The sequence below is a fragment of the Lactuca sativa genome, chromosome 7, assembly GCF_002870075.4.
Source record: "Lactuca sativa cultivar Salinas chromosome 7, Lsat_Salinas_v11, whole genome shotgun sequence".
Taxonomy (NCBI): domain Eukaryota; kingdom Viridiplantae; phylum Streptophyta; class Magnoliopsida; order Asterales; family Asteraceae; genus Lactuca; species Lactuca sativa.
The window spans coordinates 114386708-114403173 of NC_056629.2; positions in this window are offsets into that span (position 1 = coordinate 114386708).

Genomic DNA, 16466 nt, shown 5'->3' on the forward strand with positions numbered 1-16466 from the left:
TTAGCAAAGCTTTGATAAGCATGGTTTAATTCTTAAGTTCCACAATAGAAGTCTATGCAATTTAAGCAAGGCATTGACAAGAATTATTTCATTCTTTAGCTCCACATTAAAAGACAACACAATTTAGTTCAATAAGCATTGTTTAATTCTTGAGTACCTCAAGAAAAGTCGTCTTCACAATTTAGCAATGCTTTGAAGAGCATTGTTTAATTCTTGAGTTGCACAGTAGAAGTCTATACAAATTAAGCAAAGCTTGGATGAGCATTGTTTCATTCTTGAGTTCCACATTAGAAGTCTATGCAGTTTAGAAAAGCTTTGATGAGCGTTGTTTAATTTTTAAATTCCATAATAGAAGTAATCTTTGCAGTTTAGTAAAGCTTTGATGAGCATTTCTTTATTCTTGAGTTCCATAATAGAAGTCTACGCAATTTAAGCAAAGCTTTGACGAGCATTGTTTGATTTTTGAGTTCCACAATATAAGTCTATGCACTTTAAGAAAAGCATTGATGAGCATTGTTTAATTCTTGAGTTCCACAATAGAAGTAGTCTTTGCAATTTAACAAAGCTTTGATGAGAATTGCTTAAGTCTTGAGTTCCACAACAGAAGTGTCTGCAATTTATGCAAAGCTTTGTTGAGCATTGTTTCATTCTTGAGTTCCACATTAGAAGTCTATGCAATTTAGCAAAGCTTTGTTATGCATTGTTTTTTGAGTTCCACAATACAAGTAGTCTTCACAATTTAGCAAAGCTTTGATAAGCATTGTTTAATTCTTAAGTTCCATAATAGAAGTCTATGCAATTTAAGCAAGGCATTGATAAGAATTATTTCATTCTTTAGTTCCACATTAAAAGTCTATGCAATTTAGTTCAATAAGCATTGTTTAATTCTTGAGTCGCTCAATAAAACTCATCTTCGCAATTTAGGAAAGGTTTGAAGAGCATTGTTTAATTATCGAGTTACACAATAAAAGTCTATACATTTGAAGCAAAGCTCTAACGTGCATTGTTTCATTCTTGAGTTCCACCTTAGAAGTCTATGCAATTTAGCAAAGATTTCATGAGCGTTGTTTAATTCGTGAGTTCCACAACATAAGTAGTCTTCGCGATTTAGCAAAGCTTTGATAAGCATGGTTTAATTCTTAAGTTCCACAATAGAAGTCTATGCAATTTAAGCAAGGCATTGACAAGAATTATTTCATTCTTTAGTTCCACATTAAAAGACAACACAATTTAGTTCAATAAGCATTGTTTAATTCTTGAGTACCTGAAGAAAAGTCGTCTTCACAATTTAGCAATGGTTTGAAGAGCATTGTTTAATTCTTGAGTTCCACAGTAGAAGTCTATACAATTTAAGCAAAGCTTGGATGAGCATTGTTTCATTCTTGAGTTCCACATTAGAAGTCTATGCAGTTTAGAAAAGCTTTCATGAGCGTTGTTTGATTCTTAAATTCCATAATAGAAGTAATCTTTGCAATTTAGTAAAGCTTTGATGAGCATTTCTTTATTCTTGAGTTCCATAATAGAAGTCTACGCAATTTAAGCAAAGCTTTGACGAGCATTGTTTGATTTTTGAGTTCCACAATATAAGTCTATGCACTTTAAGAAAAGCATTGATGAGCATTGTTTAATTCTTGAGTTCCACAATAGAAGTAGTCTTTGCAATTTAACAAAGCTTTGATGAGAATTGCTTAAGTCTTGAGTTCCACAACAGAAGTGTCTGCAATTTATGCAAAGCTTTGTTGAGCATTGTTTCATTCTTGAGTTCCACATTAGAAGTCTATGCAATTTAGCAAAGCTTTGTTATGCATTGTTTTTTGAGTTCCACAAAACAAGTAGTCTTCACAATTTAGCAAAGCTTTGATAAGCATTGTTTAATTCTTAATTTCCATAATAGAAGTCGATGCAATTTAAGCAAGGCATTGATAAGAATTATTTTATTCTTTAGTTCCACATTAAAAGTCTATGCAATTTAGTTCAATAAGCATTGTTTAATTCTTGAGTACCTCAATAAAACTCGTCTTCGCAATTTAGGATAGGTGTGAAGAGCATTGTTTAATTATCGAGATACACAATAGAAGTCTATACATTTGAAGCAAAGCTCTAATGAGCATTGTTACATTCTTGAGTTCCACCTTAGAAGTCTATGCAATTTAGCAAACAATTCATGAGCGTTGTTTAATTCGTGAGTTCCACAACAGAAGTAGTCTTCGCGATTTACCAAAGCTTTGATAAGCATGGTTTAATTCTTAAGTTCCACAATAGAAGTCTATGCAATTTAAGCAAGGCATTGACAAGAATTCTTTCATTCTTTAGTTCCACATTAAAAGACAACACAATTTAGTTCAATAAGCATTGTTTAATTCTTGAGTACCTCAAGAAAAGTCGTCTTCACAATTTAGCAAAGCTTTGAAGAGCATTGTTTAATTCTTGAGTTCCACAGTAGAAATCTATACAATTTAAGCAAAGCTTGGATGAGCATTGTTTCATTCTTGAGTTCCACATTAGAAGTCTATGCAGTTTAGAAAAGCTTTGATGAGCGTTGTTTGATTCTTAAATTCCATAATAGAAGTAATCTTTGCAATTTAGTAAAGCTTTGATGAGCATTTCTTTATTCTTGAGTTCCATAATAGAAGTCTACGCAATTTAAGCAAAGCTTTGACGAGCATTGTTTGATTTTTGAGTTCCACAATATAAGTCTATGCACTTTAAGAAAAGCATTGATGAGCATTGTTTAATTCTTGAGTTCCACAATAGAAGTAGTCTTTGCAATTTAACAAAGCTTTGATGAGAATTGCTTAAGTCTTGAGTTCCACAACAGAAGTGTCTGCAATTTATGCAAAGCTTTGTTGAGCATTGTTTCATTCTTGAGTTCCACATTAGAAGTCTATGCAATTTAGCAAAGCTTTGTTATGCATTGTTTTTTGAGTTCCACAATACAAGTAGTCTTCACAATTTAGCAAAGCTTTGATAAGCATTGCTTAATTCTTAGGTTCCATAATAGAAGTCTATGCAATTTAAGCAAGGCATTGATAAGAATTATTTCATTCTTTAGTTCCACATTAAAAGTCTATGCAATTTAGTTCAATAAGCATTGTTTAATTCTTGAGTACCTCAGTAAAACTCGTCTTCGCAATTTAGGAAAGGTTTGAAGAGCATTGTTTAATTATCGAGTTACACAATAGAAGTCTATACATTTGAAGCAAAGCTCTAATGAGCATTGTTTCATTCTTGAGTTCCACCTTAGAAGTCTATGCAATTTAGCAAAGATTTCATGAGCGTTGTTTAATTCGTGAGTTCCACAACAGAAGTAGTCTTCGCGATTTAGCAAAGCTTTGATAAGCATGGTTTAATTCTTAAGTTCCACAATAGAAGTCTATGCAATTTAAGCAAGGCATTGAAAAGAATTCTTTCATTCTTTAGTTCCACATTAAAAGACAACACAATTTAGTTCAATAAGCATTGTTTAATTCTTGAGTACCTCAAGAAAAGTCTTCTTCACAATTTAGCAAAGCATTGAAGAGCATTGTTTAATTCTTGAGTTCCACAGTAGAAGTCTATACAATTTAAGCAAAGCTTGGATGAGCATTGTTTCATTCTTGAGTTCCACATTAGAAGTCTATGCAGTTTAGAAAAGCTTTGATGAGCGTTGTTTAATTCTTAAATTCCATAATAGAAGTAATCTTTGCAATTTAGTAAAGCTTTGTTGAGCATTTCTTTATTCTTGAGTTCCATAATAGAAGTCTACGCAATTTAAGCAAAGCTTTGACGAGCATTGTTTGATTTTTGAGTTCCACAATATAACTCTATGCACTTTAAGAAAAGCATTGATGAGCATTGTTTAATTCTTGAGTTCCACAATAGAATTAGTCTTTGCAATTTAACAAAGCTTTGATGAGAATTGCTTAAGTCTTGAGTTCCACAACAGAAGTGTCTGCAATTTATGCAAAGGTTTGTTGAGCATTGTTTCATTCTTGAGTTCCACATTAGAAGTCTATGCAATTTAGCAAAGCTTTGTTATGCATTGTTTTTTGAGTTCCACAAAACAAGTAGTCTTCACAATTTAGCAAAGCTTTGATAAGCATTGTTTAATTCTTAAGTTCCATAATAGAAGTCGATGCAATTTAAGCAAGGCATTGATAAGAATTATTTCATTCTTTAGTTCCACATTAAAAGTCTATGCAATTTAGTTCAATAAGCATTGTTTAATTCTTGAGTAGCTCAATAAAACTCGTCTTCGCAATTTAGGAATGGTTTGAAGAGCATTGTTTAATTATCGAGTTACACAATAGAAGTCTATACATTTGAAGCAAAGCTCTAATGAGCATTGTTTCATTCTTGAGTTCCACCTTAGAAGTCTATGCAATTTAGCAAAGATTTCATGAGCGTTGTTTAATTCGTGAGTTCCACAACAGAAGTAGTCTTCGCGATTTAGCAAAGCTTTGATAAGCATGGTTTAATTCTTAAGTTCCACAATAGAAGTCTATGCAATTTAAGCAAGGCATTGACAAGAATTATTTCATTCTTTAGTTCCACATTAAAAGACAACACAATTTAGTTCAATAAGCATTGTTTAATTCTTGAGTACCTCAAGAAAAGTCGTCTTCACAATTTAGCAAAGCTTTGAAGAGCATTGTTTAATTCTTGAGTTCCACAGTAGAAGTCTATACAATTTAAGTAAAGCTTGGATGAGCATTGTTTCATTCTTGAGTTCCACATTAGAAGTCTATGCAGTTTAGAAAAGCTTTGATGAGCGTTGTTTAATTCTTAAATTCGATAATAGAAGTAATCTTTGCAATTTAGTAAAGCTTTGATGAGCATTTCTTTATTCTTGAGTTCCATAATAAAAGTCTACGCAATTTAAGCAAAGCTTTGACGAGCATTGTTTGATTTATGAGTTCCACAATATAAGTCTATGCACTTTAAGAAAAGCATTGATGAGCATTGTTTAATTCTTGAGTCCACAATAGAAGTAGTCTTTGCAATTTACCAAAGCTTTGATGAGAATTGCTTAAGTCTTGAGTTCCACAACAGAAAAGTCTGCAATTTATGCAAAGCTTTGTTGAGCATTGTTTCATTCTTGAGTTCCACATTAGAAGTCTATGCAATTTCGCAAAGCTTTGTTATGCATTGTTTTTTGAGTTCCACAATACAAGTAGTCTTCACAATTTAGCAAAGCTTTGATAAGCATTGTTTAATTCTTAAGTTCCATAATAGAAGTCTATGCAATTTAAGCAAGGCATTGATAAGAATTATTTCATTCTTTAGTTCCACATTAAAAGTCTATGCAATTTAGTTCAATAAGCATTGTTTAATTCTTGAGTACCTCAATAAAACGTGTCTTCGCAATTTAGGAAAGGTTTGAAGAGCATTGTTTAATTATTAAGTTACACAATAGAAGTCTATACATTTTAAGCAAAGCTCTAATGAGCATTGTTTCATTCTTAAGTTCCACCTTAGAAGTCAATGCAATTTAGCAAAGATTTCATGAGCGTTGTTTAATTCGTGAGTTCCACAACAGAAGTAGTCTTCGCGATTTAGCAAAGCTTTGATAAGCATGGTTTAATTCTTAAGTTCCACAATAGAAATCTATGCAATTTAAGCAAGGCATTGACAAGAATTATTTCATTCTTTAGCTCCACATTAAAAGACAACACAATTTAGTTCAATAAGCATTGTTTAATTCTTGAGTACCTCAAGAAAAGTCGTCTTCACAATTTAGCAATGCTTTGAAGAGCATTGTTTAATTCTTGAGTTGCACAGTAGAAGTCTATACAAATTAAGCAAAGCTTGGATGAGCATTGTTTCATTCTTGAGTTCCACATTAGAAGTCTATGCAGTTTAGAAAAGCTTTGATGAGCGTTGTTTAATTCTTAAATTCCATAATAGAAGTAATCTTTGCAGTTTAGTAAAGCTTTGATGAGCATTTCTTTATTCTTGAGTTCCATAATAGAAGTCTACGCAATTTAAGCAAAGCTTTGACGAGCATTGTTTGATTTTTGAGTTCCACAATATAAGTCTATGCACTTTAAGAAAAGCATTGATGAGCATTGTTTAATTCTTGAGTTCCACAATAGAAGTAGTCTTTGCAATTTAACAAAGCTTTGATGAGAATTGCTTAAGTCTTGAGTTCCACAACAGAAGTGTCTGCAATTTATGCAAAGCTTTGTTGAGCATTGTTTCATTCTTGAGTTCCACATTAGAAGTCTATGCAATTTAGCAAAGCTTTGTTATGCATTGTTTTTTGAGTTCCACAATACAAGTAGTCTTCACAATTTAGCAAAGCTTTTGATGCAAACCCACAGCTGTCAACAAAGGATCCAAATCAAATGCCAGATGGACCAGTTACGAGGGCACGAGCTAAAACATTCAAAGAGGCTTTAAATGGATTGGTTAGAGAAGTTTGTACTCAAGAAAGTGTATGGAGACCCATTGGACCCAATCAAAGTTGGATTACCATAATTCAAGTCCAAGAGTGATTTACAAGATACAATAAGAGCCTTTATAAGCCCATTTCGTTTTTTTTCTATATTTTTATGTAATTTTCGTTTTTATATATCCTAAATAAGTGTTGGGGAGATAAAAGGGTCTTAGGTTACATGAACCTTGTGATAAACCATGTCTAGGTTCATAGTTTTAAACTTGGGGGTTAAATGCCTTAAATTAAAGACACTTCTTTAATTCATGGCTCTTTAGGTGCTCTTCCCACACTATAAAAACGTGGTATTTGTATCCATTTGAAATCAATCAAGTTTTGAATACAATTTGTGAGTTTTTAACTCTTTTTTCGTTCTTTGTGAACTTTAGAACTTATCAGGTTTTCATAGCTTGTGGCGTTCAAACTTATCAATCAATTTGGTGGGTTGATTGTGGCGTTTTATACCAAGGTTCTTGTCTCTTTATAGACAACGGGTCGCGGTTTCCACCTTTGTTTTACAATTCTGTAACCAAAAGAACGATCGGGCAAAGTGTGTTCAAACCTAGTTTTCGGGTGAGATCACATCATTTGGTATCAGAGCCAGTTCTTTGTGTTGCATATCTATTTTGTTTTCTTCCTTGATTACTTGAGTTCTAAGACGCATATTGGTAGCGGGTCTTGTCACAAGTTGTCAAGGTTCTTACTAGCGACTTTTGAATTTCTAAGTTGTCAAACTTCTATATTCTACATTTCTTTTGTTTCCTTTATGTTTTCATTTGGCTATTAGTTTCCTCAAAAAAAAATCAAAGGTAAAAAAAAAAAAAAAAAAAAAAAAAAAAAAAAAAAAAAAAAACGAAAAGAAGCAAAAAAAAAAAAGAAAGAAAAAAAAAAGCAAAAAAAAATATTTAAAAAAAAAACAAAGATTTACAAAGAAAAAAAAAAGAGAGAAAAAAAAACAAAAAAGGAAAAAAAAAAAGAAAGAAAGAAGAGGAGGAACAAGTAAAGCCTTTTTTTTTCTATAAAGTCAATTTGAATTGCAAGTGTAGTCTTTTTTTTTCAAAAAAAAAAATAACCCATTGTTTGCTTCATCATTAGCAAAGCCAAGTTTGTTTGGCTTTCTTTTTGTGTATTGAGGTTACTTTAATTTGGATACAATTTCTTTTGATTTGTTTGGTAAGCTTGAATTCCTCAAGGCCACAAGTTCAAATTTGATAATTGCTTCTTTAGTTTGTTTAGAACTTTAAGAGTTAAAAGGGAGTGGTAAAAGGCTGTGTGGTGAGACTAAAAGAGGGTAAAAGCCATTCGAGGGATACACGAGGGTTGAGTGAACTATTTTTGAGAGAAACACGTGAGTGAGTGTTGGGAGGAAGTAAATTATTATTATTATTATTATTATTATTTTTTATTTGGCAGAAATATAAGATGGGTGATCAAAACCCCCCACCAAACCTTCAAGTTCAAGCTATGATGGATGAAATGCGACGTTTGATGACAAATGAATTTAACCAAGTACATGAAAGAATGGACCGAATGGAGGCACAAGTACAAAGAACTCGATCTCGAGCATCATCACAGGTTTCTAACGGGGAAGAGGAGGATGATGGTTGGGAACCTGAAAGGCGACCAAATAGAAGGAGGTCACGAAGAGATGACAATTTAAGTTCTATTAAAATGAAAGTTCCTTCTTTCAAAGGCAAGTCAGACCCGGACGCGTACATTGAATGGGAGACAAAAATGGAGTTCATATTTGATTGTCATGAATATTCCAACCGTAAGAAGGTAAAACTAGCCGTAGTTGAGTTTTCTGATTATGCACTAACATGGTGGGATCAACTTCTAATCACTAGACGGAGAAATGGAGAAAGGCCTATTGAGACATGGGATGAAATGAAGAGTGTCATGCGAAGACGGTTTGTGCCAAGTCATTACTTTCGTGATCTCCACAATAAACTTCAAAGCTTAAAACAAGGCAGCAAGTGTGTTGATGATTACTTCAAAGAAATGGAGGTTATGATGGTTCGTGCCAATATTGAGGAGGATCCTGAGGCAACCATGGCCAGATTCTTAAATGGCTTAAATCTTGAAATTCGTGATCGCGTTGAGATGCAACATTATGTTGAAATTGAAGACATGGTCCATATGGCTGTTAAAATTGAGAAACAATTAAAAAGAGGTGGCGGGTCTCGAAATAACACTTGGAAGGCTAGTACTTCAAAAAAAATCAGAAAATACACCTACTTCTTCTTCTAATTCCAAATCTGATCCTAAAACAACAAACTCTTCAAAAGGAAAAACTGATTCTTCTACTTTTAGGAATCGTGACATAAAGTGTTTCAAGTGTCAAGGAAGGGGTCATATTGCAAGTCAATGTCCAAATAAGCTTACCATGGTGGTTAGAGAAAATGGCGAGATCGAAACGGATGAATCAGATTCTATAGTTTCAACGGAAGATTGTAGTTATGATGAAGAGGTGGCTGTTCAAGGTGATTTGTTGGTTGCAAGACGAGCTCTAAACATTCAATCCAAGGAGGGAGACGATGCCCAAAGGGAGAATATATTTCATACTCGTTGCTATGTTCAAGGCAAGGTATGTAGTGTTATAATTGATGGTGGGAGTTGTACTAACGTTGCAAGTACTTCCATGGTTGAAAAGTTAGGTATACCCACGATGAAGCATCAAAAACCATACAAACTTCAATGGCTCAATGATAGTGGTGAGGTGCGAGTTACAAAACAGGTGATGGTTTCATTTCGGATTGGAAGATATGAAGACGAGGTGTTGTGTGATGTTGTTCCTATGCAAGCCACTCACTTGCTGCTAGGTAGACCATGGCAATATGATAGACACGTAAGTCACGACGGTTTCACTAACAAATACACTTTTGTTTACAAAACAAAACCGGTAACTCTTGTACCAATGTCACCAATTCAAGTTTACCAAGATCAAGTAAAACTTCAACAAGATGCGAAAAAAGAGAGCGAAGGAAAAAAAGAGAGTGAGAAAAAAAAAGATGATGAACAAAAAAAAATGAGTGAGAAAACAGAAGAAAATGAACAAAAAAAAGAAAGTGAACAAAAAAAAAGAGAGTGAAAAAAACAAAGAAAACATGAAAAAAAGAGGGAAAGAAAAAAAGGAAAATAAATATATTGCACTGGCAAAAAAAAGTGAGATAAAAGAAGCTTTTAAATCAGAAATGCATATTGTGCTTCTTTTGTTCAAAGAAGCTCCAATAGCCACTAACACTTTGGCCGGAACTCTTCCGAGCGATGTTACCTCTCTCTTGCAGGAATTTGGAGACTTGTTTGCTGAGGATGTTCCAAATGGATTGCCACCAATTCGTGGGATTGAACACCAAATTGACTTTATGCCTGGGGCGTCTATTCCCAACAAACCAGCCTATAGAACAAGCCCTGAAGAAACCAAGGAGCTACAAAGGCAAGTTGAAGAGTTACTTGCAAAGGGATTGGTTCAAGAAAGTATGAGCCCTTGTGCCGTTCCAGTCTTGTTGGTGCCAAAGAAGGATGGTTCTTGGAGGATGTGCGTAGATTGCCGTGCCATCAACAATATTACGGTAAAGTATCGTCATCCCATTCCCCGACTCGATGATATGCTTGATGAGTTGTATGGAGCAAAACTTTTTTCCAAAATTGATTTAAAAAGCGGGTATCACCAAATTCGCATGAAAGAAGGTGATGAGTGGAAAACAGCTTTTAAAACAAAACATGGTTTATATGAATGGTTAGTAATGCCTTTTGGCCTAACTAATGCTCCTAGTACCTTCATGAGATTAATGAACCATGTTTTGCGTGAATATATTGGCAAATTTGTGGTTGTGTATTTCGATGATATTTTGATTTATTCAAAGTGTCCAAAAGATCACCTTGAGCATCTGACATGTGTTTTGAGTGTGCTTAGGAAAGAAAGGCTATATGCTAACTTGAAGAAGTGTACCTTTTGTACTGACCAAGTTGTTTTCCTTGGGTATGTGGTGAGCTCCCAAGGAGTGGCTGTTGATGAAGAAAAGGTAAAAGCCATCCAAGATTGGCCAACTCCAAAGACTATAAGTGAAGTTCGAAGTTTTCATGGCCTGGCAAGTTTTTATCGCCGGTTTGTCAAACATTTTAGCACTTTAGCATCACCACTTACAGAAATCATCAAAAAGAATGTTGGGTTTAAATGGGGCAAAGAACAAGAGCATGCTTTTCAACAACTCAAGTTTCACTTAACTCATGCTCCTTTGTTGTCTTTGCCTAATTTTGACAAAACATTTGAAATTGAATGTGATGCATCAGGAATTGGAATTGGTGCTGTTTTGATGCAAGAGGGTAAACCTTTGGCATATTTCAGTGAAAAATTAAGTGGGACAACTTTAAATTACCCAACTTATGACAAAGAGCTTTATTCTTTGGTCCGAGCATTGAAAACATGGCAACATTATCTGTGGGCTAAAGAATTTGTAATTCATTCAGATCATGAGTCCTTAAAGTTTCTAAAAGGACAACACAAATTAAACAAAAGACATGCTAGGTGGATGGAGTTCATTGAGACATTTCCTTATGTCATCCGATACAAGAAAGGTAAGGAAAATGTTGTGGCTGATGCTTTGTCACGTAGACACTCTCTACTTTCTTCTCTAGATTTCAAAATTCTAGGATTTGAACAAATCAAGGAATTATACCACAATGACGTTGATTTTGGTCAGATTTACCAAGCTTGTGAACAATGCTCTTTTGAAAAGTTTTTCTTACATAATGGTTTTTTGTTCAAAGAATCAAGACTTTGCATTCCTAAATCTTCCTTGCGTGAGCTTTTGGTTAGAGAAGCACATAGTGGAGGCCTTATGGGACATTTTGGGATCGCAAAAACATTATCTACTTTGCAGGAACATTTCTTTTGGCCAAAAATGAAGGTGGATGTTGGAAGAATTTGCAATAATTGTATTGTGTGCAAGCAAGCCAAATCCAAGGTTCAACATCATGGTTTATATACTCCACTTCCAATACCATGTGAACCATGGGTTGATATTTCAATGGACTTCGTGTTGGGTCTACCAAGATCCAAAAGTGGAAAGGACTCTATTTTTGTGATTGTTGATAGGTTTTCTAAAATGGCTCATTTTATTGCATGCAATAAAACTAATGATGCATCTCACATTGCTGATTTGTTTTTTAGAGAAATTGTCAGGTTGCATGGAATGCCAAAAACCATTGTCTCAGATCGGGATTCTAAGTTTTTGAGTTATTTTTGGAAAACTTTGTGGGCAAAATTAGGGACAAAACTCTTGTTTTCAACAACTTGCCACCCACAAACGGATGGTCAAACAGAAGTGGTGAATAGGACCTTGTCCACCTTGTTGAGGGCTTTAATAAAGAAGAACATCAAAACATGGGAGGACTGTTTGCCACATGTTGAGTTTGCATACAATCGTGCCACTCATTCTGCTACAAAAATGTCACCATTTGAAATTGTATACGGTTTTAATCCTTTGACTCCTTTGGATTTATCACCTTTGCCTTTTTCTGAGCAGGTTAACTTAGATGGAAACAAAAAGGCTGAATTTGTGAAACAGATACATGAGAAAGCAAGACTAAATATAGAAAGAAGAACGGAGCAATATTCAAAACAAGCGAATAAAGGGCGACGCAAGATGATTTTTGAACCGGGTGATTGGGTTTGGTTACATATGAGAAAAGAACGATTTCCAGCCCAACGACGTTCAAAATTGCTTCCAAGAGGGGACGGTCCTTTCCAAGTTTTAGAGCGTATCAATGACAATGCATACAAATTGGACCTGCCGGGTGAGTATAATGTTAGTGCAACTTTCAATGTAACTGATCTAGCTCCTTTTGATGTAGGTTCTGATTTGAGGACAAATCCTTTTCAAGAGGAGGGGAATGATGCAAACCCACAGCTGTCAACAAAGGATCCAAATCAAATGCCAGATGGACCAGTTACGAGGGCACGAGCTAAAACATTCAAAGAGGCTTTAAATGGATTGGTTAGAGAAGTTTGTACTCAAGAAAGTGTATGGAGACCCATTGGACCCAATCAAAGTTGGATTACCATAATTCAAGTCCAAGAGTGATTTACAAGATACAATAAGAGCCTTTATAAGCCCATTTCGTTTTTTTTCTATATTTTTATGTAATTTTCGTTTTTATATATCCTAAATAAGTGTTGGGGAGATAAAAGGGTCTTAGGTTACATGAACCTTGTGATAAACCATGTCTAGGTTCATAGTTTTAAACTTGGGGGTTAAATGCCTTAAATTAAAGACACTTCTTTAATTCATGGCTCTTTAGGTGCTCTTCCCACACTATAAAAACGTGGTATTTGTATCCATTTGAAATCAATCAAGTTTTGAATACAATTTGTGAGTTTTTAACTCTTTTTTCGTTCTTTGTGAACTTTAGAACTTATCAGGTTTTCATAGCTTGTGGCGTTCAAACTTATCAATCAATTTGGTGGGTTGATTGTGGCGTTTTATACCAAGGTTCTTGTCTCTTTATAGACAACGGGTCGCGGTTTCCACCTTTGTTTTACAATTCTGTAACCAAAAGAACGATCGGGCAAAGTGTGTTCAAACCTAGTTTTCGGGTGAGATCACATCAGCTTTGATAAGCATTGTTTAATTCTTAAGTTCCATAATAGAAGTCTATGCAATTTAAGCAAGGCATTGATAAGAATTATTTCATTCTTTAGTTCCACATTAAAAGTCTATGCAATTTAGTTCAATAAGCATTGTTTAATTCTTGAGTCGCTCAATAAAACTCATCTTCGCAATTTAGGAAAGGTTTGAAGAGCATTGTTTAATTATCGAGTTACACAATAAAAGTCTATACATTTGAAGCAAAGCTCTAACGTGCATTGTTTCATTCTTGAGTTCCACCTTAGAAGTCTATGCAATTTAGCAAAGATTTCATGAGCGTTGTTTAATTCGTGAGTTCCACAACATAAGTAGTCTTCGCGATTTAGCAAAGCTTTGATAAGCATGGTTTAATTCTTAAGTTCCACAATAGAAGTCTATGCAATTTAAGCAAGGCATTGACAAGAATTATTTCATTCTTTAGTTCCACATTAAAAGACAACACAATTTAGTTCAATAAGCATTGTTTAATTCTTGAGTACCTGAAGAAAAGTCGTCTTCACAATTTAGCAATGGTTTGAAGAGCATTGTTTAATTCTTGAGTTCCACAGTAGAAGTCTATACAATTTAAGCAAAGCTTGGATGAGCATTGTTTCATTCTTGAGTTCCACATTAGAAGTCTATGCAGTTTAGAAAAGCTTTCATGAGCGTTGTTTGATTCTTAAATTCCATAATAGAAGTAATCTTTGCAATTTAGTAAAGCTTTGATGAGCATTTCTTTATTCTTGAGTTCCACAATAGAAGTCTACGCAATTTAAGCAAAGCTTTGACGAGCATTGTTTGATTTTTGAGTTCCACAATATAAGTCTATGCACTTTAAGAAAAGCATTGATGAGCATTGTTTAATTCTTGAGTTCCACAATAGAAGTAGTCTTTGCAATTTAACAAAGCTTTGATGAGAATTGCTTAAGTCTTGAGTTCCACAACAGAAGTGTCTGCAATTTATGCAAAGCTTTGTTGAGCATTGTTTCATTCTTGAGTTCCACATTAGAAGTCTATGCAATTTAGCAAAGCTTTGTTATGCATTGTTTTTTGAGTTCCACAAAACAAGTAGTCTTCACAATTTAGCAAAGCTTTGATAAGCATTGTTTAATTCTTAATTTCCATAATAGAAGTCGATGCAATTTAAGCAAGGCATTGATAAGAATTATTTCATTCTTTAGTTCCACATTAAAAGTCTATGCAATTTAGTTCAATAAGCATTGTTTAATTCTTGAGTAGCTCAATAAAACTCGTCTTCGACATTTAGGAAAGGTTTGAAGAGCATCGTTTAATTATCGAGTTACACAATAGAAGTCTATACATTTGAAGCAAAGCTCTAATGAGCATTGTTTCATTCTTGAGTTCCACCTTAGAAGTCTATGCAATTTAGCAAAGATTTCATGAGCGTTGTTTAATTCGTGAGTTCCACAACAGAAGTAGTCTTCGCGATTTAGCAAAGCTTTGATAAGCATGGTTTAATTCTTAAGTTCCACAATAGAAGTCTATGCAATTTAAGCAAGGCATTGACAAGAATTATTTCATTCTTTAGTTCCACATTAAAAGACAACACAATTTAGTTCAATAAGCATTGTTTAATTCTTGAGTACCTCAAGAAAAGTCGTCTTCACAATTTAGCAATGCTTTGAAAAGCATTGTTTAATTCTTGAGTTCCACAGTAGAAGTCTATACAATTTAAGCAAAGCTTGGATGAGCATTGTTTCATTCTTGAGTTCCACATTAGAAGTCTATGCAGTTTAGAAAAGCTTTGATGATCGTTGTTTGATTCTTAAATTCCATAATAGAAGTAATCTTTGCAATTTAGTAAAGCTTTGATGAGCATTTCTTTATTCTTGAGTTCCATAATAGAAGTCTACGCAATTTAAGCAAAGCTTTGACGAGCATTGTTTGATTTATGAGTTCCACAATATAAGTCTATGCACTTTAAGAAAAGCATTGATGAGCATTGTTTAATTCTTGAGTCCACAATAGAAGTAGTCTTTGCAATTTAACAAAGCTTTGATGAGAATTGCTTAAGTCTTAAGTTCCACAACAGAAGTGTCTGCAATTTATGCAAAGCTTTGTTGAGCATTGTTTCATTCTTGAGTTCCACATTAGAAGTCTATGCAATTTCGCAAAGCTTTGTTATGCATTGTTTTTTGAGTTCCACAATACAAGTAGTCTTCACAATTTAGCAAAGCTTTGATAAGCATTGTTTAATTCTTAAGTTCCATAATAGAAGTCTATGCAATTTAAGCAAGGCATTGATAAGAATTATTTCATTCTTTAGTTCCACATTAAAAGTCTATGCAATTTAGTTCAATAAGCATTGTTTAATTCTTGAGTACCTCAATAAAACGTGTCTTCGCAATTTAGGAAAGGTTTGAAGAGCATTGTTTAATTATTGAGTTACACAATAGAAGTCTATACATTTTAAGCAAAGCTCTAATGAGCATTGTTTCATTCTTAAGTTCCACCTTAGAAGTCAATGCAATTTAGCAAAGATTTCATGAGCGTTGTTTAATTCGTGAGTTCCACAACAGAAGTAGTCTTCGCGATTTAGCAAAGCTTTGATAAGCATGGTTTAATTCTTAAGTTCCACAATAGAAGTCTATGCAATTTAAGCAAGGCATTGACAAGAATTATTTCATTCTTTAGTTCCACATTAAAAGACAACACAATTTAGTTCAATAAGCATTGTTTAATTCTTGAGTACCTCAAGAAAAGTCGTCTTCACAATTTAGCAATGCTTTGAAGAGCATTGTTTAATTCTTGAGTTCCACAGTAGAAGTCTATACAATTTAAGCAAAGCTTGGATGAGCATTGTTTCATTCTTGAGTTCCACATTAGAAGTCTATGCAGTTTAGAAAAGCTTTGATGAGCGTTGTTTGATTCTTAAATTCCATAATAGAAGTAATCTTTGCAATTTAGTAAAGCTTTGATGAGCATTTCTTTATTCTTGAGTTCCATAATAGAAGTCTACGCAATTTAAGCAAAGCTTTGACGAGCATTGTTTGATTTTTGAGTTCCACAATATAAGTCTATGCACTTTAAGAAAAGCATTGATGAGCATTGTTTAATTCTTGAGATCCACAATAGAAGTAGTCTTTGCAATTTAACAAAGCTTTGATGAGAATTGCTTAAGTCTTAAGTTCCACAACAGAAGTGTCTGCAATTTATGCAAAGCTTTGTTGAGCATTGTTTCATTCTTGAGTTCCACATTAGAAGTCTATGCAATTTCGCAATGCTTTGTTATGCATTGTTTTTTGAGTTCCACAATAGAAGTAGTCTTCACAATTTAGCAAAGCTTTGATAAGCATTGTTTAATTCTTAAGTTCCATAATAGAAGTCTATGCAATTTAAGCAAGGCATTGAGAAGAATTATTTCATTCTTTAGTTCCACATTAAAAGTCTATGCAATTTAG